The sequence below is a fragment of the Heliconius melpomene genome, chromosome 16, assembly GCF_056956725.1.
Source record: "Heliconius melpomene rosina isolate 202511_hmr_F chromosome 16, ASM5695672v1, whole genome shotgun sequence".
Lineage (NCBI taxonomy): Eukaryota > Metazoa > Arthropoda > Insecta > Lepidoptera > Nymphalidae > Heliconius > Heliconius melpomene.
The window spans coordinates 7,866,975-7,894,201 of record NC_140404.1 but is presented as its reverse complement, the minus strand read 5'-3'; the positions used below and the strand labels follow the sequence as shown (position 1 = coordinate 7,894,201).

General features: G+C 31.2%; 2 long non-coding RNA genes across 3 annotated transcripts; one reads left to right on the top strand and one right to left on the bottom strand.

Annotated features, from left to right (window-relative positions):
• Positions 1-22,056: 22,056 nt before the first annotated feature.
• Positions 22,057-23,069, top strand: LOC146530905 (uncharacterized). The gene is made up of 2 exons (XR_014878860.1): positions 22,057-22,617; positions 22,883-23,069. It is a non-coding gene; the product is annotated as an uncharacterized LOC146530905 (long non-coding RNA).
• Positions 23,025-24,292, bottom strand: LOC146530904 (uncharacterized). 2 transcript variants are annotated; one of them, XR_014878862.1, is made up of 3 exons: positions 23,847-24,292; positions 23,495-23,638; positions 23,025-23,293 (listed from the first exon to the last, which is right to left on the bottom strand). It is a non-coding gene; the product is annotated as an uncharacterized LOC146530904 (long non-coding RNA). The 2 variants fall into 2 exon arrangements; XR_014878861.1 differs by having other exon boundaries at positions 23,025-23,336; positions 23,847-24,290.
• Positions 24,293-27,227: the final 2,935 nt, after the last annotated feature.

Below are 27,227 nucleotides of genomic sequence, written 5' to 3'. Positions count from 1 at the left end.
TACAAACGTCGCATTTACTACGACAACGATGTCCAAATATGATTTAATATGACTAAAATTGGACACAAAACTACCATTTTATCATCATCATCGTCATACATTTTATGTATTAGGCACTTTCGTATCTTAAACTTTATTTTCTTTCTTTTTTTTTCTTTTTAAGTTCATATCTTAAACTATCGCTTCTGCTTATACTCCGGACAGCGTGACACCACAACGACGTAGCCACACCTGGTGGAATTTTACCGCGGTCATGAGAAAGTTTTATGAGTAAAAGCTGTATTGTTAGGGAAATTAATGTTTTACGACGTATAAATACTTCTCTATATCCTTGCCTGTAGCTCTTTTAATTGATGATTCTTGTAAAATAATGGTTGTTAATAAAAAAAATATTTATAAGCAAACCTACACTATATTAAGATCTAATATGTGATTGTACATAGGACAGGTTATGGATTCTAATCCCTCTAGACGCGATGCCCCCAGAATTCGACGGAAAGTGGGGAGCGGATTGTCATAGCACTAGGACAATCCGCCTACTCTGTCCAAATGGGATACAGCGTAAAGCTAAAAATATAATGCATAACAGCAAAGTTCAATGAAAATCCACATCTACTTAATTCGCTTGCAACTGCAGCACAAACCGACCTTTCAACTCTTGAACAGTGCGTTCCAGTGCGACAATCCAAATTAAAAACTTAATTTCGTACAAATAACAGTTTTAACGTTAAATTTAACGTTTTAATATAGGTCAAATGGAACATTCATTAATTACAGTGTCATATTGGCGATTAAATTTCACGGATGAGGAATGACACGACGATTCGCCTCGTAAATACATCAGTGGCGCACCGCACCTCACAAACTTGTGCTCCCACAATATACAATAAATTATAACGTTACACTAAATAACATATTAACTTTGTATTACTGTAAATCCTATGAAAATTATTTAATTTATATATTGCCTTTTTTTGTATGAAATATTGGATAGGCGATATCAATGTACTGCAAGAGATAATAATTGCTGAGAAAATATTTAATAGGACTTGAATGAATGTTGTTTATTATTATCATTTTATTCTTTTTTATTTAATTTGATATTTCTACTTTAAATTAATGGGCTACTTCTAAGTTAATTTTAACTTAAAGTAACAAATAACTTTATAAAAATACACATACAGACACATTTAATCGAGATTTTTTTATTACTTTATTATAACTTGCAATCAACGTCTACATATGAACATAAAAGGGATTATTTTTATGAATTAACACAAAAAGCAAGATCCACGAACAAATTTTTTCAGCTTCACTGTATCTTGAAATTATCTTTAAAAAGGACGACCACGACCGCTCTGTCAAGAGTGAAACGACAAAGAAGAAGAAGAAGATCTTGAAATAGCAGTATAGACAGCAGGAACGTAGCAACCTAGTATTAAGACACTACGTTCTCCATTAAGACATTTCTGTCCTCACTTTCCGCCGAATTCTAATGCATTGCGTATTAGAGGGCGGTCAACGTCGCGCTCGTTGCCACAGTGAAATATTCCATTCCCTGATTGGGAATCGAATCAACAACCATCGAGCTTACAAGCTTATGGGCGCGCCACGACGTCGGTCTCTATTTATAGAGTTAATAAAAATCAGATATTAAATTCATTTCATCAATTTTATAATAACATATCTTTTATTTATAAAAACAGTTTTTATATAACCAATTTTCTATAACTAACAAGAATTTCAATTACATTTTTAACATGGTTAAAGCTTGCCGTGTAAAATAAAATCATTAAATATTTATACTCTTATTCAGCAAATGGACATTGGACATTGTCAGATCGATATCTTAGAGACAAGAAACCATTCAATACTTATTAAGAAGCAATGTTTAATTTATATAAAAATATAAAACCGCGCTATCTCAGTGCTAACTTATATTATTGCAATATATGGATAATTCTTTACCAAAGTAAATGAGCACAAAGTGTGTCTATAAACGCGACAGGTTGTAAATTCGATTCCTGTTCGAGGAAATTAAATATTTAATATATTCTGGTTTGGAGGCAAAGCGGGGTGTAGATTTCCGCCACCCAACACATAATGCCTTCAGAATTCGCTGGAAAATTGGGAACGGAGTGTCTTAACACTAGGTTCCCTCTGACTACCCTGCTGCTAAAAAAATATAGCTCTTTCCAGATACTTATTCGCAACGTTATTAACAGAGCAGGTGGCAGCATGGTCTTTCAATATGGCCCCGTTGTGTCGTTATTGGCAATGGCAACACATTTCGTTTATGTGTTATAGAATTTATTACAAATCGAAAATATTCTTATATTCGGATTATTGGAGACATTTGGTTGACTATCGATTATTATATCAACCGGAATATTTGTTATTACAGAACTAGTTATATTTCATTAAAATCTACATTATCTGTCGAAACTGAAATATTGCCTTACAATTTAAAATAATTTAAAAACCCAATTGTCTATCCAATTCAAAAGAAAATTACATTTTCTCGAGAGATACTTATCAAAGTTGAGATATGTATCTTATTTAACTTTAATAATAATAGTTTCTATGTAAAGCATGAACAAATTGTAATAAAAAAATGTTTGCTTTATAAAATATTGTATTTAATCAACTTTTATAAGTTGTAAGTCATACAATCCTGAAATTCATATAGTCCTGAAATACTCCGACTCGCACTTAACAAGATTTTCTAAATTGAAACTCAAAAATTCCAAAGCCAAATAAAAATCATACAAAGAAGTCATCAAAAAACTATAAACCCAAGATTATTAGACGAAATATACAATAAACAATTCCCATTTCACAAGTACTAAAGCTATAAAATACTTATTTAAAACGTCACCCACTCTTATTAATAACTAGTGACTACACAAGTACGTTTAAATGTATATCATCACACCAGCTTTTCCTTAAGAGTTCAACTTTCAAGTTAGCTTCCCATTAAGTCCTTAGTTTAGGTGCGCTGAGTGCAAATTTTATACATTTTAGTTGTCACATTTTGAAGACTACAAGAGGTTTTTAAGTTTGAGTTACGAATTTCAAAAGATTTAATAAATATTTATTGCGACAAAGTAGTTATTTCATTAGAAAATATATCGTTTTTAGAATTATAGCTTTTTAAAAATTTCAAATTTTGGGAAAAGTCAAATAAAGACGTGCACAATTACGTTTTTGTACAAAAATTAGGCTTACAAAATAATTTTATATGATACAATAGTAAATGCTTTTTCTGATTTATAATTGTTAATCTATTTATTTTTTCTCAAAATCATGATTTTTTTTTATTAACATAGGTCACTATAAATCTAAAGGCGATGTGTTTTAATTGAATAATAGTGTTTTTTTTATTATAATAAAGTAAATATTACTCCGAGCGAGTGATCTCATTTAATAATGCCTGACGCACACATTCGAGGAAATAAAATATTTAATATTTTCACTTCATCGCTTTGGTGTAGCGGCAAAACGCGGCGTTGAATTGCGAGTGTCTTAACACTAAGCTTACCCTTTGCTTACCCAAGCAACAAGCGGAATACAGAGTGAACCTGAAAAAAAAAGTATATTCTCCATTTTAAAACACAAACAGAATAAAGAGGCTAATTGGTGTTTCTTACAGTAATTGAGTTGTCGTAGAACAATACAAGTAACCGAGTATTTGCATACAGAGGCCCATTCCAGTCTTGTAATTACATCTTATAAGTTTATTAAGCTAATTGCGAGTGGACAAGCGAGTTGCTATCATTGTTACTAGTTACAGCTATTTTTATTTATTTTATTATGGTTCTTACGTTTCAGCTAAGTCTAAATAGTAAAAAAAATAGTTGTTATTACGTCGCCAATAATTATTTTATAGGCAAATTTACTTTACTCATTGATATTGTATTCTATTATTTAGAAATTATTTAAGCTTTATATTATACTCCTTTAGTAATGTCAGATATAGCATCAGGTACATAACCTTAGCTCTATACTAAGTACTAACATCAGAATAAGCAGAAGGAACCTGGGAAGCTAGTGTTATAAAATTCCGTACCCGTTATGACACTTCTGTTCCCCTTCTTCTGCCGACTTCATGAGGTATTGCGTGTTGAGTGGCGGAATCATAATTTATTTTAGTTTAATAAAAATAAATAAAAAAAAATGTCTGAAAATTTATAAAATTGGCAGAGAATTTGTAAAATTGCAGTTCACTCATGTTCGTCTCCATTATTATCATTTACAGCATCTTTTTCTGTTGTATTCAAATTTTCAATAACATCTTCAATGAACTGAAGAATTCTTCACTGCCACATTGCAATCAATGAAAGAAATTCTTCCATAGGAAAACCATATGACGTCGCAAGATAACCGAAGCAAACGATAAAGGCTTAGTTACCATATACAATTTTAACTCACAAATAATATTTTAAATATTTTTCTTGGTCTGGGGCAAAACGAAAAAACAAATAATCTAAAGAATCGAAAGGTCACTCACTCACTCATCACGAAATCTCAGAAACTACATGTGCTAGGAATTTCAAATTTTGCATAGGAGTTATTTATAGGACGTAGGTGCTCGCTAAGACGGGAATTTGCAATATTCGACTTCTAAGGGGTTGTTTTTGGGGTTGAAAGTTTGTATAAAACTTCGTTACTACAAATGCAAAGTCTCAAATTTTGGATGGACGTCACTTATAGGACGTAGGTACTCATGGAGACAGAAATTAATAATAAAGTAGTTCACGCAGGCGAAGCCGCGGGCGGGCCGCTAGTTTTATATAAATTTGAATATTAAATCCGATTAAATTCATTAATTATTACTGTAACCACGAGAATATCTGTTGATGAACAAGAAGCTCAACGAACTATTCGCTAGGTTCGAACAAAGGACAAAAATAAAATATGAGCCACAAAGCGTTCTTGTGGTCGCTTTGTATCGCTTTCAATCTACGTTATGAAAGCATGTAACCGGCCTTCAAAGCAATATGCTGAAAGGGTAATAAGTATTAACTAATCCTATATATATTTATAGTATGCATAGCATAAGGTACCTAATTATTATTTAGATATTTTTACGTCACTATATTTTGTAGACACCGTTGTGATGCAGCGTCTAACAGAAATCAAAATCGGAAAATTAATTTTCAGGTCTTCTCTGATAACAAGACAAGACACGGCGTTAAGTTACACCGCTCAATACATAACTATCTCGAAGTTTCAGGGAAAAGTGGAGAATGCCGTGTTTTTATACTAGGTTCTCTCGGTCTACCCTGCAACATGCGAGATAATAACAGCTATATAATTTTAAATGGTTTTTTTTTTGCAGCTATATAAAATATTATTTATATTTTATTTTCAGCCATCTATAGTTAAGAGCTCTTAATTAAGCTACGGAACAAAAGTTATATGATGCTATATAAAAACTATGGGTAAAATCGGGATAGAAATCCCAATGGGATAAAAATTTCAAATACGGTGTTGCACTGAGTTACATAAGCATAAGGATACATTCCCATGACGCCGCACTTGCACCTCGCGGAATCGAACAATAGTGTTTTAGTATTTTGATGATTTAACTGTTTTGAATTATATAAAATTTTTATAGAGATTCTCTGTCTTCAACTTGCTTTAAAACAGAAAGGTTGTTTATAAAATTAAATAAATAATTTTAAAAAAGCCTTTTTCTCTCCTGAGTAATTTAACTACTGGCTAACTTTTTTTTCTTATACCGCCCATTTTTCACGGAAATATTAAATAATTTTCTACCTCGATTGGAAATCGAATCAACAACTTGCCGCGTTTTACAGTCGCAGCTCTTTAAGAATATACAATTAAATTAAAGTATAATACATCTAATATACAATTTTACCCTAATGGATCAAGAAAAATATCTTCTTTTTGCAATTCAATTAAAAAAAATAGAATTGTAATCATCACGTTCCTTTAGGCCTGGCGTACGCGTTATAAAATAAATATTTTTGAATCTAGAAGACATTTCAAAGAGTATGCCATTTATCCCAGTTCTACCCCAAGCTAGTTGTAACTCATACATTCTATTCATTACTAATACTCATTAGCAAATATGAACTCATTTCATCTAATGATATTATGTTATGTTGTGCAATAGAAAAAAATATTTAAATAATATAAAAAAATATTATTATTTTATAAACCATTATTTAATGTTATTTTTATTTTTAAATAAGAAATTGATAATTACATGGCACTAATTACATAGTACAATATAATATTGATACTTTATTTACACTTTTTTATTGTAATATTTTAATTTCAATTACATTTTTTAAAAATCAGCTTCACGCTATATTCCGCATACCACAGGATAGACAGAGGGAACCTAGTGCTTAGATACTCCGTTCCCTACTTTCTGCCCAATTATTCAGGGTGTTTTGTGTTGAGTGGCGAAACTCAACACCGTACTTCTGCCCTGGTGCCAGAACGAAGAAATGAAAATATTAAGAAATAATAATTAATTGCCTTGAGTCCCATGTGGACGTTTGTGGGTTCGATTCGAATAATAAGTCCTTGTATAAATTATTATTCGAATCAAACCCGTCGCTCTATAGTCACACCTTTGTGCCCATGCAACACTACAAGCTACTAAAACTAGACTTTTAAAATACTTTTTTATTGTATATGTAATGTTAGACAAATTAAGGCAAAAAGCTTTCATCTTTGGCCAAATAGGAAAAAAATAAATAGCAAATATAATTTACTTTTTCTTGTTACTACTGTAAAGAAATCAAACACCTCGAGGCTTTTACAGAACTTATATTTCTTCCAGGGCTAAATAACATTAGGCTTCTACAATTTATATCTCAGGACTTTTACAGAACTTATACTTCTTCCAGGGCTAGTACCATTAGGCTTGTACAATGTATATATTAAATTATAATACAATATTTTATTCTAGAGGACCACTTTCCTCTTCAGCTCCAAATCTAATAATGCGCATCAGAATTTTCAACACATCAAGCGTCGCGCTAGTTCTATGTATAAATTTTCAAATATATCTTTTTATTAAACAAAGAGGTTGATTTACATTTTTCTATAACAAATTATCGTAAATATAAAAACTATTTATATAAAATCATTACATTCGGCCATCCGACTTCGTGCAATCTCCCGATGCACGACTACTTACAAAAACAGTTAAAATCAACCATGTATTATTATAAACTCATTACATTCGGTCGATTACAAATAATATATGTATTGATATTGCCGCAGCCTACTTGACATCACTAGTTTCAACAAATACAACTAATTAAGCCATTGCGTCTTATGGAGCTAGTACAATCATATTATAACAAAATGCGCAATAGATACTAGACTTAACATATAATTTACAAAAAATAATTACTTTTGAGACCAGAAGACTTTTGGAGTTCTCTCAGAAATTTAACCATATTATGTACATATAACGAAATTGTAACTTATCGCTGCGTGGAAAAAATACGAGAAAATCTATCAATAAATAAAAGATGTTTTGTTAAAATGTCTGTCGGTTTTGTCGGTTTATGTCTCCTTGCGTTTGTCTGTACGCATATCCTGAGATTATGAACACTTTAAACATTTTAGTAATAAAAGTTGAGCAAGTAAAGGAATATGTAATATAAAGTTTAGTTTCAACTCAAAGTAATATCAATAATCATACACACAAATATAAATATTATGTCCACTGGCTACATGCTTGTTTATCTCTGCGTATATTGCACTCTTTACCTACATTATTAAGTTTATTTTCTTGCTGTTACCTATTATTATCTGTCAGTTTCGTTATTGAACTTTAATTTCACTTCTAAATATATAAAATAATAAGCATAGCGTATTTATATTTGAAACTCCTGTAATGATACCCGCTATAATTACAAATATCCTACGAAATACTTTGCCCATCATCAAATAAAGAGAAGTAAAAGAAAATGCTTAACATAAGAAAATGCACAGCAGGCGGCCTTATCGCTCTAAGCGATCTCTGCCAGGCTACCTTAAGGTGCACTCGTAAGTGTATGTCAATCGGTAGCCTACCGCTGCTTTATATCCTTATACACATACGTAATATATCCTATTATATTGTATAGAATTATTAATTATAATAAAATATAATTTCTAATGTCAACAAATATATATAAATACGGTCACGTTAATTTGTAAAGAAAAGGATACAAAAACTTAAATATGTCTAGGTCTAGGTCTAGGTATAAGGATACCTAGGAAATATTATTAAGCAATTTTAATTAACACAATAGATGTATGTTGATAAGTATGTAAAAAAAAATCCATAACAGTACGTTCAGAAAGTAAGGATCAACGATATTACAGAGCCAAGTAGTGTGCATCTAGCTGGGCTAATATAATGTTTGGATTGAGAACGTTACATTCGATAGGAATACAGCGTCGAGCTATTGGCATCATCAAAAATAAATATATATAATAACAATTTTGCAGTTGAGTTATAACAATTACTTCACATACATACTCATAATAAAATTGTAAGAGGTTCGGTCTTTACTTGAAAAATATTTTTTTTTTAAATAAATGTTATTAACCTAATAGAACCCAAAACAATTATTTTTGAATTTTTGTTTATTTGTCCGTTTGTCTGTGCGTTTGTTATCTCAGAATCGACTTAACCGATTTAAATGCGGTTTTCACTATTGGGTTCTGGCAAGCTCCCGAAAACATAGGGTTTATTTTATTACAATCGGTTCATAAACAAAAAAAAAATAAAAGTTATGCCAATTTAAAGTATTTAGTTCGACAAATTTGCTAATTGCCGTAACAGTTATTTTATACAAGTGTTTTACTGAACTGACTGAATCTTTAGTTTTCAATTCCTTTATTAATATTTCTATTTCAGGCGGGCGTAGCCCCGGACGGGCCCACTAGTAGTAAATAAATTCTTATGTAATGTAAAGAATAACCTCATGAGAAACACTATAACGATTTTACAAAGTTATTTTTTTATTTTAAAATCATCCAATATGAGAATTCCAATTTTAATTAAGTAGAACAACATGTTCCCTGAACTATTCAAGACCGACCTTTAAACACAGCAATCCCTAACCATGCCACGGAACGACATGCAAGGAGAGTTAGCTGTGGCTGAAATATTCGAAACGATCATCTGTTGAACTATATTTACATAAAAGTCATTTAAACCATCAAATATTCTTTGCGTTGTAAAATTTACTCGTTAAAGAACCGATTCCGAAAATTCCTCAAATTTTTGCAATTGAAATTTACTGAATTTAGGTAAAAAAAATACATATATATATATATCAAGGACGAGTAATTTCGACGGCTAAATCAAATTTTAAAAACTATGATTTATATAGATAAAAAATAATTTTCCGTATTATTTCTTAACGTATACACAATGCTACAAAAACTATTTTTTTAGTCCTATGTAACTTCCCTAGTAATTTCCTAAAAAATATTTCTTTTGAGATACTTTAATTTTTATAAATAAATTTAGAAATCTTTATTGCCCATTTACGCTTAATGACTAGAATTGGTTTATGAATAAAAACGTTATGTTAATATGAAGCACGTTTGTAAGACAAAATTGCTGCAAAATAACTTATTGAATCGGCTAAAAAAAAAAAGTCCAGAGAATGTTGCTGTCTATAAAAAGCTGCGAAATCGGTGTAACAGGTTGTGTAGAGATGCAAAACGCCGGTATATAACTTCCTGCATTGATAATTTCTCTCCTTCTCAAACTTGGAGATTCTTTGAGTCACTAGGCGTGGGTAAATCTCGTAACATTTCTTATCAGTCCATTGATTTGAATTCTCTAAATAGTTACTTTTCTACTTCCCCCGTGCGTATGGCCAAATCCAATAAAACTTTATGTCTTCGAAAACTGGCTCAGGCCACCCAGCCTAACTGTGATCCTTTTGCCTTCCATGAAGTGACAGTAGAAGAAGTTAGAAAGAGTATCGTATCTATTTCCTCTAAAGCTGTTGGAAGTGATAACTTAAGTCGTGACATGTTGCTGCTAGTGCTACATCTTGTAACTCCTATTATTACTCACATTCTAAACTTCTCATTCGAGTCAAAATCTTTCCCTACTGCCTGGAAAAGTGCACATGTCCTTCCGTTACATAAACAATCTAATCCTATTCATTTTTCACACTTTCGTCCTATTTCTATCCTTCCTGTCCTTTCGAAGCTCCTTGAGAAATCAGCTTTTCAACAGCTTTCTAACTATTTATTCCAAAACAATCTTTTAAATACATTCCAGTCCGGCTTCCGTCCATCACACAGTACATGTTCAGCGTTAATTAAAGTTACTGATGATATTCGTTTCGCGATGGATAATAAAAAATTAACTATACTTATTTTACTCGACTTTAGTAACGCGTTTAACTCTGTGGATTTTGATGTGTTACTTGGTATCCTTTCCACACTTAACATCTCTCCTGCTGCCACTGAATGGTTTCGTTCTTATCTTCGGGGTCGCAAGCAAAGAATCTACACCGGAGAGCTTTGCTCTGACTGGGTTGATTTGGTAACTGGTGTACCTCAAGGCGGCGTACTCTCTCCTCTGCTCTTTTCCATTTTTATAAATGAAATTACCAAAATCCTATCTTGTCAATACCATCTCTACGCTGACGATTTACAGCTATATAGACACGCCACTCTTGAAGACTTAAACACTGCAATTTTGAACATTAACACTGATCTCGCTCATATTAGCGAGTGGGCGACTTTGTTTGGCCTTCTTATTAACCCCTCCAAATCTCAAGCTCTAATAATTGGTAGTAGGCAACTACGTGCTAGAGTAGATTTTAACACCTTACCTTGTATTAAATTAAACGAGACAATAGTACCGTTGTCTGATTCAGCAAGAAATTTGGGTCTCATAATTGATAGCCAGTTGTCGTGGTCTGCGAACATTAATGTAATCAGTAAACGTATACATTATTCTTTGCACTCTCTTAAACGCCTTCAAAATTTTTTACCCATTCGCACTAAAATCATTCTTGCTCAATCTCTTCTTCTGCCACTGCTAGATTACGCTGATGTTTGTTATCCTGATGCTAATGAAGAGGCTCTCGACAAACTTGACCGACTTCAGAATATGTGTATTCGCTTTATCTTCGGATTACGCAAATTTGACCACGTGTCTGATTTCCGTCGACAACTGAATTGGCTTCCTGTGCGTTTACGTCGTAACCTGCACATTCTCACTTTGCTTTTTAACATTTTAAAGTCATCCTCTCCTCCTTACTTAAGGGAGCGTTTTCAACTGACACTTCCAAGTGAAAGACCTGTACGCTCATGTGTAACTCAAAGAAAGCTTGAGTACCCTATATGTAATACCTTTTTCTATGAAAAATCCTTCACAGTTCAAGCAGTGCACTTATGGAACTCACTACCTAACTCTATACTGTCGGGCAATCCATCTCTAAATACTTTTAAAATCAAACTAAAACAACATTTTCTTCATCTTAATTAGAATCTTTAGTAGTCGCTTTGTCTTTTTCTTTATTAATTTTCTTTTTCTGTTTCAACTCTTTTATGTCATTGTATATATTTATATGTTTGTATGTGTGTATGTTTGTAAAAGTATATTTATGTAGGTATAGGAATATTGATTAATATTATGTATATTTGTATGTAGGTTTATTATTATTATTATTATTAACATAACATTAAAATACCGCACCCGAATTATTTCTTATAACATCTCCTACATTCAAGGGTTTCTGGTAGAGATCTCTATTAGAGATAAGTTATCCTTTGTACACTTTTTTACCTGTTGTTTTAAGTTTTCTGTACATTCTATCACGTGTGGTACATAAATAAATGAAAAAAAAAAAAAAAAAAAAAAAAAAATGTAATTTTCAACGTATAAACATTGTTTCTAAGTCTACGTTGACGATGCGGTCCCAGAACGAAAATACACTAAATTGTGACCACCATGTTGTCATAAGGGGAACAAAATCGCGTTTAAATAACTACGTAGCAGTTATTATTATTTACAGTTACCAGCAAACAAATTGCGATCTTTTACGAGCTACCAATTGTTAAAGTTTCGAGTTCGTAAGAGAGTAAACATCTATCTTCGTGACAAATTTGACTAAGACAAGGTAAGCAACAAATGCGGAACGCCATATTTTAATGCAGTAAAATCTCATCTACAACTAGAGCACTAACGCCTGCCTAGTCATCAGATGAATTTTCAAAAGGTAAGTAAACCCCTGGACAGAGGTCCAAAAGAGGTGAAGAGAAACTAACAAGTTTACTAGTCTTAGTTTACATGTTTATTAAATTTATGAGCTTAAGAAATGCAGATATTGACACTCGCTCTATGTGCGTTTCAATTCGCTACCATAAAGAAAATGGCAGAATACATAAATATACATTTTGTACTAAATAATATATTTTGGAACTGGAGAAAAATATATGTAAAGACAATATACTACCTTTTTAAACATAGCGTTTCATTTTTATGACCCCCGACAGATGTCTATAATTAATTGACAGCCTCGTACAAAGAATAAAATAGTGAATACAAAACCAACGTAAGAAAATAATAATTGCTATAAATCAAAGCAGACTGGATAACGCTAAAAGACAACAAAGTGAGATGATTCATTAATTGTGACTGTCGTTTCTCTAATTTACACATAATTTGCAACGTCTGTACATATTGTAATTATGCTAATAATAAAATTGTAACGTGTGTATGCTAATAAACTCTTATGTACATAGAAACAAATTTAATTAATTTATTCCAATCACCCCAACCCGATATATAACTATATACTGGAAATAAAAAATGTCGAAACTTGTAGGTGGTACTACACTGGTGGCAGAACCTAATGCTGTGACTTTGTTATCGTGTTTCTATTTATCTTGTTTAATATATTTGTTGCCACAATAATTGATACATTAAAAATATATATCTTTCAATATATAAAATTTTGAACTAGCAGACCAAACTAACACTGTTATGACCTATGATATTTATGACACTGACGGTACCTGATCCTGATCCTGATCCTAATCCTGACCCGATACCCGAGTGAGACTAATTTTCTACTTTTAATGCATGATATCTGAGATAAATCAATAAATCTTCTGGTTTTTTTACATTTCTAATAGGTTTATCGAGCATCCTAATACAGAAAATAGCTTTTTTCTTTCGTTTTAACCAGATCTAAAAGTAAAGCTAAGGGTAATTTATTACAGAAATATTGATGTATATTTTTTTTATTGTCTAGTATTAGCTTTCATTTCTTTGAGAAACTGATCATAATTTCGCTCAAAGCACTTTATTAAACTTTTTGTAGATACGAATTATTTCCTCACAAGACCCATTATAAACAAACGAGCAAAATTTATACACTCATTTACTTATGTAAGCCAATTTTCTATATGTCACACAAACTGCGGAATTACATTTAAATGTGATCTATTAACTTTTATAATACCAGTAACTAAAGTTTAACTTTAATTTTTATCTATTATACAGAAATTTATAAATCTAAACATTGCTTTTGTATACCAGTAAAAAGTGCCTTTGCTTGTCTTTATGTCACCGAAGCGCTTTATCACATCAGATGAAACGCTCATCAGAAGATGTAAATCACTCCTACGGCCGCGAAGATCTCGAAGTTTTGCATTTTCGATAAATTCCTTTTTTTTTGTTTGTCATTGCCATCATTCCACTGGGTGGTTCCTCTAGGGTGCGTCTCAGCATCCGACTCCATTTCCCTCAAATTAATGCAACAAATGTCATTAAAAACTAATAATTTTAATAAATTAATTGGTGTATTTATAAATTATCAATTCAAAAGCATTCTCTTTTAAATGTCATTCAAAAAATATTTAAAATGGATCGTCAAAATGTCAAGAAATAAATCAGAATCAATCAAAAGAAAAAAAAAATACTAAAATAATCAATATTAATAAACAAACATAATAATTTAAACTTACATTACTTACAAAGACTACTACACACTATGCCTGACTGCCGCAATCATCAGTCACGAGCAGGCGCTTACTTAATGTTTTACTTTACTACTACGCCCGACATACCGAGGCCACCACCAGCCTCGAGCAAGCAGGCTCTTACTCTAAATACATAATATCAATCATCAATCTTCGGCACGCTGACCGATAATTCATCTACGGTACGCTGACCGTTAATTCATCTATGGTATTCTAACCATTCTTCTGTGGCACGCTGACCACTAATTCATCTATGGTATTCTAACCATTCTTCTGTGGCACGCTGACCACTAATTCATCTACGGCATCCTTAGCCGTGTATCAATCTTTATACTATTCTATAAAATATACTTAATCTTCATACTATTTTATAAATTATACTTAATCTTCATAGTATTCTATAAAATATACTTTATCTTCAAACTATTCTAATAAAATATACTTCATCATCATACTATTCTAATAAAATATACTTCATCATCACACTATTCTATGAAATATACTTCATCATCACACTATTCTATAAAATATACTTTATCTTCATACTATTCTAATAAAATGCATAATAACTCTTAAAGTGACTAAATTTTCAATCAAAAGCTCTCCGATCAATAATATCTACAAAAGCTAGCAGTGGGAAACTTGATTTCCATGTTTTTGTTGTACGTACCTCACTTTGGGGCTGAATCTGATCCCGCTTCTGACTGTAAAGAAATCAAACACCTCGAGGCTTTTACAGAACTTATACTTCTTCCAGGGCTAGTACCATTAGGCTTGTACAATGTATATATTAAATTATAATACAATATTTTATTCTAGAGGACCACTTTCCTCTTCAGCTCCAAATCTAATAATGCGCATCAGAATTTTCAACACATCAAGCGTCGCGCTAGTTCTATGTATAAATTTTCAAATATATCTTTTTATTAAACAAAGAGGTTGATTTACATTTTTCTATAACAAATTATCGTAAATATAAAAACTATTTATATAAAATCATTACACTACTACTTCATTATTAATACCTGGGGGCGCTACTAGAGCAACTGAAAGTAAAAATTAATAAAGATAATGAGCATGATCAAAGTGGATTTGCCCTTTATACTAAACTGTCTTGCGGCTATTTAACTAACACGCTTAGACTGACGGCTCACAAAGTAAATTAGAGGAATCTTTGTAGTCTATAACAATTATAAATGCTCATAGAATTAAAATATTTAGTTATTTTTTAATATAAAATTATAATTTTATTTTATAGCAAATAAGTGAAAAATGAAAATAAAGATATTGTATAAATTCTAAAATGTTATATTTTTTTATATCATAATGACAATTATGACTTTGGTAAAAAACATGTCTGTTTTTTTTAAGCTGTTTATTTCATGTGGACTTCATTCCACAGCATTGCTCTAAGCAAGCAGAGTAAGAATACTCTGCAACGCGATGGGCTTGGGTCCCATACGGTGAATCTATGGAATTCCTGGTAGTTTCACTTACAGAATAGCAGCTTACTCTTACTTTGAAAATCCTACGTAATTAATTTGCACTCAAATATAACAAAAAATATTAGGCCTAATAATTTAAATAAATATTGATAATGAACGCTATTTTAATGCCGATATTTAAAACTTGTAGATATCAGGAAATTAATAGTGAAGCTACTCATTGATAGTAATTGATCATTTACAATTACACAAATATAAATCGTTTTTTTTTCAGCTGTATCCCGCAACTAGCGTGATAGACAGAGGGAGCATAGTGTTAAGACAATCCACTCATCATTTTCTGCCAAATTCTGAAAGCACTGCGTGTTGAGTGGCGGAACTCACTTATTTCACCTCGACACCAGAGCGAAAAACCGAAAATATTATTTTTTCGAGTCTAAATCGAACTCACAACCTATCGCGTTTACCTACCTTACCTATCATAAATAATTTTAAATACTCATAATTGTAAGTTCAACCGTAAAGCAAGTTAGTAAATAATTCCCTCACATATAGCAGTTTGTTAGAAATATGCAATTTAAAACGTATTATATAAACAAAAGCCGTATAAGACCTCACGTTAGGTTCTTCAAAGTTTCACCTACCGTCTACCGTCAACCGTCTACCGTCAACCTTTTCAAATAATCTCTGAAGCGCAGCACAATGTATTTAAAAATGTTACGAACATTTAATTATATTTTAGCAAATCGAGTTAAAACTTTTCAAACTCATTTTTTCGTTGAGTTTTTGAGGAAGGGGGGTTTGGGGGATCACATCAAAGCGAATTAGCGAGTGTTGTCTAGGGGCTTCCGTTTGTAAGCCGCTTTGAACTTTGACTACTTGCTGGAGCTATAGCAATTGTGATAGAACGTGAGACGTTTTATTTTAATTTTGTTTTAAATGGGTGCCGTTTCATAATATAATTTTATGAATAAAAAGTTTGAAATATCGGCGGAAAATAAGGAACAGAGTGTATTAGCACTAGGTTCCCTGTGGAGCTGAAGCGGATAAACAAAAAGTATCTAAGTGTCTAAGTAGCAAGATACTTATTAAGAGTCCGCTAAGATTTTCAAATTATTTAAATTAGCGTGCATATATGTATTTATTTAGAAATAATAAGAAACACTGTAAATAGTTTTGCGACAGTACCAATCTATTTTAAATTTAATGATATAAACACAACCAAGAAAGTTATTTTATGTATTATTACTCACTCAGGTGTTCATTCTTGCTATAAGCTGGTAATATGTAGATTATACCAACATTTCCTTCACAGATCTGACTTTTATCGATAGAAAATGGCTAGGTAAAATTTTGATCCAGTTATAAAACAGAAGCTTAAAGTTCCATTATAGAATTAACTAGACAGACGTTTTAAAAATAGGCTAGTAAGTCAGTATTTATTGATAGAGTCTTAAAAATAGAGCAATTCCCTCGAAGGGGAATCGAACACACAACCATCGCTTGCAGTCACATACAATTTGTTATCAACATGAAAAATAACCTTATTTAATTAATTATAACCTATTAGTGATGACAAAAGTGAGGAACGGAGTGTCTTAACACTAGTTTCCCTCTGCCAAATTTTATTTTCTTCTTTTTAGAGCATTTAAATAAAAGCTTTTTCTAAAAATGATGTTTTGCTTATAATTTATTAATTAATTATAAACTATTAAGCAGTAAAATATTTAATATTACCAAGTTTATCAACCAACTAACACACATATGACAGTTCACTGAGTGCACTACTTAAGGGTAAAAGATGCGTGCAACCATACTAACACGCGTCTCAGTGAATGCATACGTAAATATTTACCTAGGTTCTTAGCTTGTGTGGTGAGTGCAAATTGTTTTAATAGGTATATGAGTTCAGTATGGGAGAGAAATTGTGTCTCTAGTTTTAATAGATATAACAAATATCTCATTATTGCCTTTTTATTTCATTTTTTATAAATACTTCCAAAAAATATTTGAATCAACATTGTTCTGCCAACAGAACGACGGCTTCTGTTGACAGAAGGCGCATTAGCACAGCTTGATACTGTAACTGCGACGGTTGTGAATTCTATTCCGAGTGAAAGTATTATTGAATATTTTAATTTCCTTGCTCTGGTAACGAGATAAAGCGCGGCGTTGAGTTCCGCTACTCAGTGTCTCCGAAATTCAGCGGAAAGTGAGGAACGGAGTATCTAAAACTCTTAACACTATATTCCCTCTGTCTACCCAATTATATGTGGGCTAAAGCCTGAAGCTAATAAAAAAAATATAATATCTATAAACTGTCTAAGTTTCTATCACCTAGAAGTACGAAAATATTAAAAAAAGACAACATTTAACCAATAACGTCAATAATTAGCATAATTAAAGGTACCACAATTCGATCCTTTACTTTAACATGCAGTCGGCTGATGCAAACAGTGGTTGCAAATCCCAACGATCTTCCGAATGAGCCGCATCATGTATGGTATGATACCACACACCGGCTATAGCTGTTCCTGATAAATTGGCCTGATTTATCTTAAAACCAAAGAGCACGTATCGGACTCTACATGGATACATTCAGTAGATATCAGATTTACAACTTAGTAATGTATGGATTGTCTTTTATATTGAAAGAAAATGATGCTAATTAAGCATGTAATGGGTGTTCTTAGTATTTTACATATATGTAATACAAAATGTATTTCTAAATAAATATTTTAGGACACATACTAAATAAATATATATATATATGTTTATCTATTACCATCCATAGCTGAACGTAAGTCTTTCTAATATAGCACTCACTATGCAGTTCTTGGTCTACTCGTATCTATTCGTTGTCAGAAGCTTTTTTAATATGGCCATGGCAAAACAGCCGACCTAATACTCCATCTTAAGTCATAACTGGTAGGACGCACTGATTTAAGATCCTAGTGTTTCGGCACTGTGTTACAGACGAATTAAAAAAATATGATGTAAATTTATATTATGTAAAACTACACACTTTATTATGAAATGTATAATTTGAATTTAAAAACCAGTTTAATATGAAGACGGCGAGTTCACCATTAAAAATGTTTGATTCAATGAAGCGATAATTTTCAATCGCGTAATAATAAACGCAGAAATGTTATATTCTTATGTGCATTCTACAGCAAATTTTAAATATTTATTAACATTATTAATTTAAAACTGATATTTTTGTGACTGGCTCACTCACTGTGTAACTTGATATATTTGGTACCAAAGTACTATACTATACGTATACACAAAAAAATCTGAAATATGATAATTATTATTGATAATTTTAATTACTATTAAAGAAGTAAGAAAAATTAATTATTAAAGTTAGAACAGAGCACGTAAGAAAATAAAGCAATTTAAAAAATAACAATCAGCTTCACGCTGTATCACACAGCAGGGTAGACAGAGGAAACTTTGTGTTAAGATACTCTGTTTCCCACTCTCCGACTAATACTGGCATTGCGTGTTGAGTGGCGGAACTCAACGCCGCGCTTTGCCTCGACACCAGAGCGAAGAAATGGAAATATAAATTAATTAAAATAAATATTTCATTTCCTCGAATGGGGATCGATATGTAGTATAATCTAATAGTGAATATAAATATATTACTATTTATACTAGTTAGTATTTAAATATAATTAACTCGATAACCTATTGTTTTCTTAAACAATTTTTCAATATTAAGAGATAATAAAATCTGTTACATTTTTCTTACAAACAATAAAATCATGTTAAAATATTTCTTCAACAATAACACAGTAAGTAAGCTTAATTAAAAATTAATGAACATTTACGGTACAATAAGAACGAAATTAACTCACAAAATATAATGAACTCATTAATAACACATTCATTATATAACGAGAAAAAAGGGGGATGTGGGGGGGGGATCTATAAACACTCGTAGATACCCTGAGAGACCTACTCGTACTTGTATGAAATTTAACGAGTGTACAAATAAAGCAACAAATTTAAAACGATTTTAATTGAAGAGTTCGATAATTAAGCATGAATGTTTAAATTAATTAATGAATTTCGTGGAATCGCCGCCCCGAGAGCTCGATCTGTACTCTGTAGTGCTCGCAAATAACATTCTTAATTAATGTGAACAAGAACAAACGTTTTGCTATTGTGGATGTTCAAAATCGTTCGCCTTTTAAGTCCCCACTTTATTCCAATGATCGAATTGAATAGAACAATGATGTAACTAAATTGAGCGATTTATTGGTTAGATTATTTGTTTTAAAGAGCTTTGATAGATTCAGTTATTATTATACTTAATTGTTCATTTTTTTATTTATTTTAGAGTATTTTTTTGTTATTTTATTAATAAGTAGCGGACGCGCGCAGCTTCACTTGCTTATTTGGATCCTTAGGGGCGAGTTCTAATAAACTCATTTTTTTTTTAATTTTAATTATAAATTTGAAATTTTAATTATTTTTAATTTTTAATTTTAATTTATTTATTTTTAATATCAAATTTTAGAAACATCGTTGGCGAATAAAGATTTTTCAATACAAACTTTCAATCCCTTATTTGTACTCTTAGGAGGTAAATTCTAAAACACGATGAAACACGTATTCAATTAAATATTTTTAAAAGTCTGAATTTCAAATTTTATAAAAATCGGTGCCGATTTAACAAACTTTCAACCCCCATTTCATCCGTTTAGGGTTTAAAGTTTTGTGTAAAAAAATTGTAATCCGCCATTTTGTTGTGGCGGCTATTAACGGCAATATTGATTATATATCATTTCAATGTCATTGTAACCAAACTGACGTCATATTCCACATTTCAGTTCAACGGGACCATGGAAAGTAGGGCAAATTGAGCTTGCAAGACTTAACATACACTAACCGACTAAAACGGCAAGTGCTAATAAAAGCTTGAACGGCAAGTGCTAATAAATACTTTTCGGATATGTGTAATATTAAATATTTTAAATTTCCTGTTCTGTGCATACAGAGTGAAGCTGATTCTTTTTATTAACCAAATCTTTTCAATAAGTAAATAAAAAAAATATTCTAAGCACTTATCACACAATCGCAAAGATATCGTCTTCTTGCACGCACGTATAACACGCATATTTGCACTTTATTTTATTGTCTCTTATCATGAAAATAGCTCACTGTTTTTGCACGCATACATACCATGCATATATTACAATGATAATATGAATACAATGATGATATAATACGATGAATCGATAGAAAACATAATTATATATAATTAAACGGAAGAAATTGATAATGCTATTTTTTCTTAGTACGAAGGCCGACAGGGATACAATTTTATTCTTTATCAAATATAAATACTATATATTCAAAATCGACATTTTCTTTCTCCGCTTCCATTTCCCATTTTCCGTCGAATTCTGGAAGCATTGCGTGTTGAGTGTAAGAACTCAACACCGCGCTATACCTCGATACCAAAGCAAGAAAATGGAAATATTAAACAATTAATTTCCTCGAATGATAATCAAACCCATAACCTGTCGCTCAGCCACGCTTGTGCCCCTGCGCCACGACTGGCCTCAACATTTATTCTTCTTAACGTGCCTCTCCAACTAGTGAAGGTTGGCAGTCAACTTCGCATACTTAGTTCTGTCCCTAGCCAATCAAATCTACGAATCAAATCTACGGCGGTTTTAATTACTACATTTCAAAGGCTTCTATACGTTTTTTAAGATCCTCTTTAATAGTCCAAGACTCGCAACCGTATAGAATTATAGGCCACACGTAGTTTTGACAACATTTATAGGACATATTCTATTTAATAACATTGTCATTCTTATATAAATGGACCCCAAAATTTCAGAAGCGAGTGAAAAGAGAAAGTAATTCAGTCGGATGTGCGTCAGCTGGGCAACATTAGTCAAGCGATGTGAGAAAATTTAATAAAAGCATTGGGTATCATTTTGTAGAGACTACACTCAGCCCATTGCCATAACACTTCTGAAATAAAATAAACAAAATGTTTTTTTATATAAAATAACTTCACACCGTCGCGATGGCTCAAATTGGAAATGATTGAAGAAGGAGAGAACGGAGTGTCTTTACACTAGGTTCTCTCTCACTTATCCTGATATACATAAAAAAATGAATCTGTACTTAGGTTTAATACAACAGTTCTTTAATTATTATATGGCACTAGCGGCCCGCTCGCGGTTTCACTCGCGTGAATAAGAATAAGTTATTATTAATTTCTGTCTCCATGACTACGTCCTAGTGACGTCTATGCAAAATTTGAGACTCCTAGCATTTGTAGTAACGAAGTTTCATACAAACTTTCTACCCCAAAAAAGATCCCTTAGAAGTCGAATATTGCAAATTCCCGTCTTAGCGAGAACCTACGTCCTATAAGTAACTCCTATGCAAAATTTGAGATTCCTAGCACTTGTAATTTCTGAGATTTCGTGATAAGTGAGTGACCTTCCGATTTTATATATATAAATAGATTAAAACATCAATAGACTATAATACAATAAACAACAGCGAAATGTCAACTAATAATTATTCAAATATGTAATCGAGATATGTAAATTATATAACCTAACGCCCGAAATTAATAATGTATCTCCGATCTCCAGTTAACGTCCATCTTGGAATGTTCGACATATCTATCCAATCTCTAACCTGCATGCCAATAACCATTCCGGATAATGTCAACTTATCATCAAAAGTGGATTGCAGGGCCCTCCCTGCGGTAACGATAGTTTCGTTTTACGTATCTTTTTTTAATTAACAAAATCCTAATATATATGCTAAATTAAATTTAAAATTAATTATTATTACTTATAAAAGTCTTATAAAAACTATTTTTAATAAAATAATGAATCATTAAGTCCCAAAATATTAAAAAAAGAATAAAAATTAATAATATTAAAACAATTTTTAAAACTTAATGCAATATGCTTAGGTGCGTACAATGGAACTTGAACATGTCATTTTGACAGCATATGTTTTTATAATATAATAATTAATTGTTCGTTTTAAGATACTTTATTCCTAACCCATTTTCATGTATAAATTATTAAACATAACTTGAAACGCCATAAAATTACAACTAAACTGAACTAAAGATAATTATTTTAATTTCATTAATGGAGTCCGGCATAGTAAGGTAAGTATCGTATGTATTCATAATTTTGTTTATTAAGTTTAAATATACATGCGAAAAATTATATAAAGGCGTTAGCCTCTATAGAATTTTTGAATTCATTATAATATTAATATCGTTTTGCTTGGCTATTTCAATTTCATATTGTTTATTGCTACATTGGATAACAAAGAATAAAATTTGAGATTAAGTGCAAGATTATTACTTTAACTTATATTGATGAATGCTTTATTGAACAATGAACTAATAAATACTTTATTTTTTTCAGTAAAAACAAAACAGTGATTGCAAGAAATTCACTAAATATTTTGTAGCTTATAAGAAATGTATGGAGAATAAAGCTGATAAAATTACTAAACATGGAGCAAGCTAGAATTAAGAAATAAAAAATATTTATATAAAGAGACAAATAAAAAAATAGGTTACATTTTTTTAATAATAAAAAAATTACAATACACATTGTTTTCCTTATTCACCCCCAAAAACAAGTAAAACTATGATTAACTAACAATCTTCTCACTTAAGTAATTAATAAATATAAAATATTTGAATAATTATTCATCTTATAAAACAATTATTTACGTCCTTTCTGTGATATCTTATATTGCAGCGCTGTCCTCATTATCTATCATGTCATGAAGATATTTCTATTCCTGGTACTTCCTCCAAATTAAGATCTCTGCAAATGGAGTGCCATAATATGAAATTATCTTGCAAATGTTCTAAAAATATAAAATTTCTATATTAGGTATATAATTCATGAATATTAATAAGTTTAATACTATTTACACATCATACTAATAAATTATAATAAGTTTTTTTTTTATATGGTCCGTCCTCTTTCTTCCATACCATAGGTAATATTAGGTTAACATAATACCTTTCTATTATGTTCCTGGTTTAATATATGCTTGCTTGCAGCTTTGCTTTAGTACTTGGATTAAGAACTTGTGTTAATAAATATGGTCTATTTGGTACTTTACTTCCATTGATTACCATAATGTCTTGCATCACATTTTGCTGCCTATAACTATATACTATTTTATATAAAATATTATTTTACAAATATATGAGATAGTAATTTGGAAAATCAGCAACTGAAATTAATAAGCCCAGAGCTCAAATTAAGAAATGAAATGGTAATTAGTAACTGAGATTAAGTATACAAAAAAAAGTTTCCATAATTTGCCTGCTTTTGTAAAGAAAACTTTATATAACTTAATAATACTCACATGGCGATTAAACACATAAGTGTTCGAGTGCAATCAATTGCAGCAATAACTCCAGGAAAGGCACCAACTTGATAGAAGTTTTTAGCACTCTCTTGATATATTTTTATATGCTCACTGCATATATTTGTAATTGCTGACACTGACTACATAACACTATCATTACTATCACTCGAAGAAATGTCACTCCACATATTTATTTACTTTAAAAATCAAATATAATATAAATGCAATTTTGCAATCCGGGGATATGATAAAGTAAACCCCAAAATATGTCGGATCGCAATTAGCTGTCATTTTTGCTATCCACCGTAATGTCAAAATGGACAGATCGTTTATTGGCACGCACAAGCTGTAATTTTCATACAAAGTTCCCTCTTCATCTCCAGTTAGTCCTCCCAACGATAGATTGAAGTTAAAGATTGAAAATGAAGTACTTCGATAGGTTATTGGCAAGATAAACTCAAAAAATAGATTGATATTTTAATCTATGGTAGCAATTTATGGATTAGGATCGATTATTAACATTGGGCGTAAGTTAATTTGCATTGCCTCGATCGAAGATTGTTTACAGATTACACTCCTGACCTAATTTGTAAAAGATTCTTTAAATGCCGATTAACCTCTTTTTAGCATAAAGATTTAAGCACTAATATTATATAATTATTATAATAAGTGTGATATTAGAAAATAGGTTGTGGGTTCGATTCCCGCTCGAGGAAATTAAATATTAAATATTTGCAAATAATACTTGACCATTTGTCTACATACTACATGAGGGAAACAGCGTAAAGCTGAAAAAAAAAGAAGAATTATTTATATAACAATTTTGGTATATGAAACATTTCTGAATATATTGACGTTGTCAATATGTAAGGGAGTTCAGATAATGAAATTTTTATGCAAATGATATCAGATATGAGAAAACGAAAAAATATGCTTTGTTTTTGTATTCGACCAAGGGGTCCTAAACTAAGCCGATACGGCGCTCTCATCCACTGGAAATGTCAATAAAAATGGCGACCTTGACATTTTCTATTCTGAATACATTATTACATAAACATCATTGCTTTTAGATGTAATTTAACAAACATTTTTTTCTATAGAAACCTAATATTTATTTAACTTAGATTTCGTTAGTATCATGTAATAATTTACTTTCAGTATTACGCGTTCGGTCGTGAATTTTATATAGCTTGCGAACTACTAGCTACATCGTGACTTCCACTATAAAGCAACTTTGTAGAGAAACTGGAACCTATAAATTTGAATCTACTCCATCGAATTCAATTAATCGTATTAACGATTCCATATCCCAGTTTATATTTCAATTTTATAATTTTAAATTTAAATATTTGAATTTTTAAGTTATTTCACTTTTTAACATAATTTCTACATACAATCGGCAAAATGAAACGCAAAATATAATTGATATACATAATAGTTAGAAACCATTAGCGATTTTATCAGGCCATCAACGATCATGCAATATTGCAAGGTAACGGACGGACGACTAAAAGCGGGCGATCGTTCAAAAACTCGAGATATGCAAATAAACCTGGCTGTCGCATCTTATGCAAATCTAGAACGTCTTAAGTACTAACAGCTTTTCGTATCAGTAATTACACTTTACGCTGTTTTATTATTATTCTATAGTGCTTATGCCTTGTCGCCTGTGAGTGCAGCCAGTCATTAGTATTCAAAATGCAAATTGCTCGCTCCCAGGGCAATGCACCCGTCTCAGATCTTACTTTCCCAGAAATAATTTCATTAACATCTGCATAGTCTGTATTCTTGAGAAATTCCTTTGGTGCTAGAGAAAATCTCAGAGGCATATAAAGACTCATATACAACAGACAGTAAAAGAAAAATATTACTAAGCTGGATTTCATATTTACCTTTTAAGCCTCTCCTCAATTCCTTTTACCCAGACACAGATTATTTATGAATCATAAATAAAGTCTATATCTAAATGGAAGAAATAAAGCAAGGAATCTGCCAAAACAACAGACGAAATGACGAAAATATGGTTGAGATCAAATGTTTCGTCAAAATAGTGTCATAACAATTTCCTGGAGGTCTCCAGTTGGCAAGGATCCGATCATCTCTAATCGACAATCTCCAATCCGGAAAATTTGCTCCCAGTAACGAGGTTGTTGCTGGCAGAACGATGTCGCTACGAAACTTTTGCTTTTTTTTTTCGCCTCATTTTATTATAATTTGCGTATGTCAGTCGTGTTTCATATTTAATTCTGTGTAATTATTTTAATAGTTAAAGGGACTATTGAAATTTGTATATAATGTTGAAATTTAAGCAATTTTTGATATTTTAAAGACACTTAGTTAGCCGCTTTATATCGCATCGGTTGGCAGATAGGCAGTCATTACGGCAGGCTGTGGATTCGACGCTCCCCACTTGAAGAAATAAAATATTTAATATTTGTTGTATATTAAGTAATATTAATAAATGTAAGGTAGAATGTAAAACATTTGTAATACTGGTTATCTATACTAATATAATAAAGCGGAAGAGTTTGTTTGTTTGTTTGTTTGTTTGTTTGTTTGAACGCTAAGATCTCTGGATCTACTGGTCCGATTTTCATTGTTTTTGTTTTGTATGAAAGCTGCATTCTTCAGAAGTGCTATAGGCTATATAACATTACATTACACATATATACTTATATATTTTAAAGTACATTCTAATTTGACATGCAATTTATTCTGCCATGTTAATAACAACCGTCGTTGCTACGCGACCGCTACCGCGACGTTTTGATATTCATCCTTATGAAAATAAATATAATAGTCACTTTTAGCATTTTATCTAGATTGAAATTATAGTTTACTGTATAACATACTAATAAATAATTAAGGAGATGTCACTGATTCCAAATGACCTAGCCACCTAGACCTAGCCTAGCGGGCGGCACAGTATGACCGACGCGAACGGGCAGATGACGTTGACGGTTTTATAAATTTTCATACATTTTCGAACTTTATTTGTTGTTTATAATTAATGTAAAATACACTTTGATTCTCTTCTTATTTTATTTGATATTGCCCGCTAAAATTATCCTACTTAATAGAGAGAAATGTTTAGTTATTTCGTAGAGTCGATATCGATGTACGCACGTACGGAAAACTTTAGGTACTTTTTCTAATTTTAAGAATACCTATCCTTTAGTTACTTTTAATCCTTTTGTTAGTTCATTTCAATAACTCAGATAATTTTTTCTAACAATGTGTATCTACTTATTATTCTTTTTGATTATTTGCGCTTATATTTTCTTACTAATTCTATTGAGAATTGAAAATAATTTCATGAATATATTTAATAAATATTCTTATAGTTGAAGCAGGCGTAGCCGCGTCCGGGTCCACTAG